Source organism: Scylla paramamosain, chromosome 15 (assembly GCF_035594125.1).
Source record: "Scylla paramamosain isolate STU-SP2022 chromosome 15, ASM3559412v1, whole genome shotgun sequence".
In the NCBI taxonomy this organism is placed as follows: domain Eukaryota; kingdom Metazoa; phylum Arthropoda; class Malacostraca; order Decapoda; family Portunidae; genus Scylla; species Scylla paramamosain.
In genome coordinates this window covers 7,008,512-7,016,011 of record NC_087165.1, presented here as the reverse complement: position 1 = coordinate 7,016,011, position 7,500 = coordinate 7,008,512, and the positions used below count along the sequence as shown (strand labels likewise).

Genomic DNA, 7,500 nt, shown 5'->3' with positions numbered 1-7,500 from the left:
GAGGAGGAGGAGGAGGAGGAGGAGGGGGAGGGTAACTGCTTAGAACAACTGTGTCCAGGCTCAGACACAACAGATGGTACATAACCCACTTCACCGAACTCCTACCACTACTCACTCTCCCTCCCCCCACGCTCCTAAACCGCTCTCATGCATCACCTGCCTGTTTACCTTCACTCCCTCTTTTACCGCCTCCTCTTCTTCCCACTCTTTCTTTTCCCTCGATCCTCCTCCTCCTATTCCTCCTTCTCCTCCTCTTCCTTGTCGAATCTTACTCACCTAGTCATCCAGTTTATACTTTTATTTCCCTTATCAAACAGCCTAATAGGGGCTAAAAGATCTACTGTTATTTGTTTTCCAGTACACACCCATCAATTTTCAGTCACTGTTTATGTTTAACGCTTCATTCATTCATTTACCTGTTGCTACTTCCTTCATTCCTAGTCCCCGTCCCTCCTTACTCCTCCCCCTCCTTCCTCCCTCCCACCCCTCCTCTCTTTACTCCTTCCTTCATCACCCTTCTCCCTCCCCGTCCCTTCTTACTCCTTCCTTCCCCTCCCTCCTCCCTCCCCACCTCTCCTACCGACGCAGTCAAGGCCGGAAGAAGCTCATCCCCAAGGCAACCAACCATCCACTCACAAGTCTGGGTCACTCCGTCAAGACTTTCCACCGACGCCGCCACAAAACACGCCACCCGGTCCCTACCTCCCTCTCTTCCCTTCTCTTCTAAGATAATAACGAGCTTTAAATGTTTTGTCGTCTTCATGACTCCCCCCAGCTTTCCTCAATACTATATCCCGTTTTACTTGAACAATAGAACAGGTGGTGTAAGAAGACGGTGGTTAAAGCTACTTTTACCGGTTTTGTTAAAAAGTTGAATAAAAGATAGCAGGAACAATATACGTGTCACTCTAGTATATAATCAGAAGTATTTTTTTTTCTTACTGATATTTTTAACATGGATATATATTTATGAAGTACTACTACATTCCATGACTGTAGTGGAGAAAGCTTTGCAGAAGACGCTTTCTAGTTACGAGGTGGCTACATTGTATCTTCTCAGTCTGGTATCAAATGTTAGGCACTGTACTATACTCTATACTTTAAAAAGCTATTTCTTTTCTTTCTCTTATTAATTGTTGTAAAAGCACTTCCGAAGTCTCATATTCTATCTTACCCTGATTTTTAAGTGTAAGTATAGTTTTTCATTCACTAATTTATTTTATCTACTTATTTGTATTTCTTTATTTTATACTTATTCATCCCTTCATCTCTTATATATACATTTATATTATTCATATAATAATTTTTCTTTAACATTTGCCGGAACATTGTACTTCATTGCTACCTGATTTCATTATCTCTTATTCCTACTTATTTTATTTTATTTTTATTTATTTTTTGACGCACAATGCAATATCATGTAAACGATACTTTTCTCTGAATCAAATTCTTCGGCTTATTTATCGGAACTTAGTAGAAAGCTGCATTTCACAGTTACCAAATTAAACATCTCCATCTATTACACTTCATATTTTAGAAGGAAAGACGTCACCTCTCCATAACCAAACACTTCCTTTCATAGGGGCGTCTGCGGTTAAGTGGCTGAGTCCATTTCATGCTTACCTGTGCACCTCACCGTTTCCATTCACTTTCACCCATTAATCAGTACTTAACGAGGATGCAAGATGTATTTCAGCCATAAACATATGAATCACTTCAATAGAGAGAGAGGGTGCGTGACTGAAACCAACCTGTACACCTTATCTTTCTCCTTCATTTTTCCTCATTAATCAATATTTTACGAGAATTCACGATGTCTTTCAGCCATAAATATTTCAAGTACCTCCCTAGAAGGGCTGAGATGTGTGGCAGGATCTAATTAACGCCGATCTGCGCACCTCGCCTTTCCCATTTTTATTAATCTTATCCCGATGACAAGCATTTTAAGGGAATGATGGCGCCTGTCATGGAAGTAGAGGTGTATTATGGAATCTAATTACAGTTCATCTATACACCTCACTTTTCTAGTTCATGAAATTTTCTCATTATTATTTTACGAGAAAATTCAATAGTTTCCAACCATAAGGACTTTTATATGCACGTGTTGTGACGTTCAGGAGTACGGGTCCCAATTAACGTTCACCTCACATTTCCAGTTTTCACTTTTTTCCGTCTTAATTAACATTTAAGGAGGAAACACAATACTTTTCAACCATAAGCACTTCATATGCTTGTCTTGTGCCATCCATGTGTGTAGTTTGGAATTACCTTTCACCTGTGCATCTCACCTTTTCTCCCCGTTAAAATCTTACGAAGAAACTCAATACTTTCTAACCTTAAGAACTTCATATGCATGTGTTGCGGCGTTCAGGTGTGTGGAGTTTAATTAGCGTTTTCCTATACACCTCACTTTTCCCATTAGCACACTTAAGGCAGGTGAAAGGGAGGAAGGGCCGTCGCTCACCTGTACTCCATAACCCCTCATGCTCGTATTCAAGGTCCGGCAGGTGAGGCAGGTGAGGAGGAGGGTAATTGCAAGTGTGTGCCAGGTAAATCACGAATGTTCTGGTTTATAGCCCACGTGAGAATCGTGAAAGGTATAGCAGCAATTTTTCTTTTCCTTCATTTCCTTCCTTGGTGTTTTTGCCTTATTATTATTATTATTATTATTATTATTTATTTTTTTTATGTGGGATGTGGCGGTGTGGTGGTGGATATAATTTGTTTCATTCCCGCTACTTTTCTTTTCTTTTTTTTTATAATTTGCTCTCCTTTCCTTTATAATTTCCAAGTTATTACGTTTATTATTACTTGTTGGTCACGTATTTTCTTGACACCCCCCCCCTCTCTCTCTCTCTCTCTCTCTCTCTCTCTCTCTCTCTCTCTCTCTCTCTCTCTCTCTCTCTCTCTCTCTCTCTCTCTCTCTCTCTCTCTCTCCTTTGTTCTTTAAGTTTTTCTTGCTCTTCCTCATCTTTTTTATTCTCTACTGTCATTGTCATCTTCCACTTCCTCTCTTCCATTCCCATTACCTCCTCCTTTCTTCCTATCATCAACTTCCTGTACATGATGAATTCATTCGTTTCCTTCCTTTCCTTCCTATATACTCCTCCCTCCTTTCCTCCTTCACCCCATCCTTCTCATAATCGTCGCTACTTTCTTCTCCTTTTACCCCTTCTTTTCTGGTCCTCTACGCTTTTTCTCTCCTTTCTTAAATATATTTCAGTCATTAATTTTTTTTCATTCTTCATCCATTTGTCTTACATTTACATTACTCTCTCTCTCTCTCTCTCTCTCTCTCTCTCTCTCTCTCTCTCTCTCTCTCTCTCTCTCTCTCTCTCTCTCTCTCTTCCGGTGAGCAGTCACGTGCCTTTATCCACCCCACGTGTAGTGCGCAGGGTAACAAGTCATCCAATACACGTGTGTCTACCTGGTCGCCTCACGTACAAATTGGGCCTTCATAAGTGCTGGTGTCAAGAAAAAAAATCGAGGAAAATTAAAGGAATAGAGAAAGGAGGAAAAATAAACAGAAGATACACACACACACACACACACACACATATATATATATATATATATATATATATATATATATATATATATATATATATATATATATATATATATATATATATATATATATATATATATATATATATAGATAGATAGATAGATAGATAGATAGATAGATAGATAGATAGATAGACAGACAGACAGACAGACAGACAGACAGACAGACAGACAGACAGACAGACAGACAGACAGACAGACAGACAGACAGACAGACAGACAGACAGACAGACAGACAGACAGACAGACAGACAGACAGACACACACACACACACACACACACACACACACACACACACAGAGAGAGAGAGAGAGAGAGAGAGAGAGAGAGAGAGAGAGAGAGAGAGAGAGAGAGAGAGAGAGAGAGAGAGAGAGAGAGAGAGAGAGAGAGAGAGAGAGAGAGAGAGAGAGAAATTGAATGAATGAATGGAAGATAAAAAGAAAGAAAGGAAGACAGAGAGAAAGTAGTACCTGACAATTACCACCATCTCCCGTCTGCAGCTCTTTCTTGAATTTGTAAAGCTTTTCCTAATAAAAAATAAAACTAGTAATTAATTATGCTTTTACCTGACACAAATAGAAGGAGAAATCTGTCTGGTCAAGTAAGATGCAGGACGTCACCAGAAGGAGAAATGCAGTGATTTTTAAATAACCACTAGGAGATAGCTCTGCGTACAAGTGGTGATGGTAGAAATGTAATGTAAGTTAGTACTATAGTTCATATGTAGTAAAGTCATATTGAATTAAATTATTACATACATAAAAAGGTTCAATTATGTAACAAACTCATATTTCCATTTTTCCTTTTTTTTTTGACTTCTTTTATATAAAGCCGGTGATCAACTCGTATATCAGTTTCTATGCGATTCAACAAAATACTTAAGACACAAAAGAATAATACCACGCAAGCTTCTCCACCTATTACAAGTCTTCTTTTTGATTCTGCGATGTTTTTGATAGAAAACAGTTAAATAACCTTTATATCAATTTCTACTCTATCTAGAAACGTGCAACTCGCCGTGTTTCCTTACCTCGCTACCTGGGGTGTCTCGACGGATTCGCATGTGAAGCAACAGAAGCCAACACAAAACTTAAAGCTAGGATAGGATTTGCTTCCGAGGGTTGCCGGTATGTTTTTTTTTTCTTTTTTTTCCCTTCTGGTTGCTAGTGTCAGGTAAATAGCGAGCTTTAACGGAAGATTAGACTAATACATGACATGGGTAGGTAGGTGTGTTTCCTAGAGGGACTGTTACGTGTTTGCCTAGTGGTTTCTTGCAACTTCCCTTGTTCTCGAATTTTTTTTCTTTTAATGTTATGTGTGTGTACGTCTCTCGTTTATTATTTTTCTTTCATCTCTATGTTAGAGACACTTTCTCTCTCTCTCTCTCTCTCTCTCTCTCTCTCTCTCTCTCTCTCTCTCTCTCTCTCTCTCTCTCTCTCTCTCTCTCTCTCTCGCATATTTTTTGTCCACTATGAATAGGAGAATTACACGAGTCATCTGCGAACACTTACTCAACTCAAAAAGAAGATCAAGAAGCAAAAATGTAAGTAAGTAAAGGTTTACGAAAAGAGAAGAAAGAACCTCTCTCTCTCTCTCTCTCTCTCTCTCTCTCTCTCTCTCTCTCTCTCTCTCTCTCTCTCTCTCTCTCTCTCTCTCTCTCTTTTTATATCCTCTTTCGGAGGATTGATTATTCTTACGTTTTTTTTTTTTCATGTAGTTTATATTTCCTACCAGGCTGTTGACATGAACGGCTCATTTGTAGAATTTACAGAAGTCGTGGGGAAATTTTGCTGATGTATCGCGGGGAGAAAACGAGGAAGCGTGACACAAAACCCTGCCTCTAACCTCCTTATATAACACACTAAATATAAAACGTACAGGGAAAGTCACTGTGCTATACACGTGGCATGAAAATGACGTACTGCAAAGAACGTCACTGCTATGAAGGGGTTAGGCGTATAACACTTCACACTTATCACAAAACCTCATTAATTCAAATTGCAAAAGGAAAATTGTAAGACATCAAAATTCCCAGCCCCCGAACACAGTTTATATATATATATATATATATATATATATATATATATATATATATATATATATATATATATATATATATATATATATATATATATATATATATTTTTTTTTTTTTTTTTTTTTTTTTTTGGGGGGGGGGGCTTTACTATCGTAAATCTACTTTAGATCTGACCAAACATCTTATCACAGCTTCGTAAACGTCAGTATGTCTGCTTCCGTTTGTGCTTCCTTTTTTTGTCATCTTCCGCTGTACCATTCCTGGCCTCGTGACAGTATCAGTCGCTAATGGGATCGGAAACAATACCACCCTTCCCCCAATAATAATAATAAAAAAATTAAAAAAAGTCATACCGAGTGAAACAGGCAAACGTAAGCACATGGGCAAAAAAAAAGATTATAATAATACCATCCCTTTCTCCTGTAAGAAGGCAGTAAACCATACCTTACATAATAACCCAACCAAAGCACATGATAAAAAACAAGGCCGCAATATCATTATCCCTCATCCCTCTGACAATGGAAAGTATAGCATGTCTTTTAAAATAACCTAATATAATTGTATATAAATATATATTGTATATAAAAAAAAAAGATCATATCACCACCCTTCTGTTCTATGAAGACACTAAATCACACCTTACTCGTACAGAATGACCCAACAAGAGTAATTTAGCAAAATCAAGGTTATGATACCACTCTTTTATAAAATGAAGAAACCTAAGTATATCAGCAAAGAATACATAAATAAATAAAAAAAAAAAAATAATCAAAAATAAATAAATAAAAAGATAACACTATCATTCCTTCCTATAAAGATCTTATCCAGCAAAAGCACATAGCAAACACAATGAAAATACACTAAACCAAACCTTAATAAATATTCTAACCTTTGCATAAAAGTTAACACGAGGCCACTAGCTATCCCTCTCTTCTGCAATAAGACAGCAACTCATACCTTATATGTAAAATAGCCCAACAGAACCACATGACCAAAAACAAGGCCACGCACTCGGCACAGGTCAGCACTAACTCACCCACCACGCTCACCACGCTCGGCGGATCACAAACAACGTGCACCTACGAGGCTTCACTTATAAAACATACACGAAACCTTGCCGAGGGATGATCCTGAGGCGCATTATTATAAACCCTACGACACCTAATGCTTATCACGAACCCTATTTTCCTTTTATGCGACTTTGCCCTTGACACGATACGAGGAATTGTAGTTTGTGTGGGTGGAAAGGGAGGAGTGAAAGAGGTTGAGAGGTGAAGTGATGGGACTAGAGAGAGAGAGAGAGAGAGAGAGAGAGAGAGAGAGAGAGAGAGAGAGAGAGAGAGAGAGAGAGAGAGAGAGAGAGAGAGAGAGAGAGAGAGAGAGAGAGAGAGAGAGAGGAGGGTCAGCAGATAGATAATCACATCCACCGCTAACACGCACTCACACAAAGGACATGAAAAAGGGAAGCCAAACTTGTGATACGGTTCAATGCTTCCTCATCTGGTCCCTCGAGATCAAAATCAAGGTCGTAGGTGATAATTCTCTCTCTCTCTCTCTCTCTCTCTCTCTCTCTCTCTCTCTCTCTCTCTCTCTCTCTCTCTCTCTCTCTCTCTCTCTCTCTCTCTCTCTCTCCTGGTCCTCATATTACTACACATACACATAAATTCAAAGGGTGTTGAGTGGTTTCCCCAAGAATCCGTCCTGGTAATTGCTATGACGCAGCACTGCACCCTGACGTACGCTTTCCTAGAAAACATATATTAGAAGAAGGACGCGGCGGTGAGAAGACTGCGGAAAGTGGAGGAGTGGAAGGCGGGCTGTAGGAATGCGAGCCACAATTACACACTCACTAATAATAACGTGAGACAGTTGCTTTCATGAGACCTGGTGGTGC

General features: G+C 39.0%; 1 protein-coding gene and 1 long non-coding RNA gene across 2 annotated transcripts in view; one reads left to right on the top strand and one right to left on the bottom strand.

Moving 5' to 3' along the window:
* LOC135107348 (uncharacterized) overlaps positions 1 to 7,500 on the top strand; it is a 58,224-nt gene that overhangs the window by 3,237 nt on the left and 47,487 nt on the right. The window lies entirely within an intron of this gene.
* Positions 7,265 to 7,500, bottom strand: part of LOC135107349 (uncharacterized) — a 40,056-nt gene continuing 39,820 nt past the window's right edge. Inside the window, exon 7 of the long non-coding RNA XR_010271717.1 lies at positions 7,265 to 7,500. This exon is cut by the window's right edge and continues 1,403 nt beyond it. This is a non-coding gene — a long non-coding RNA (uncharacterized LOC135107349).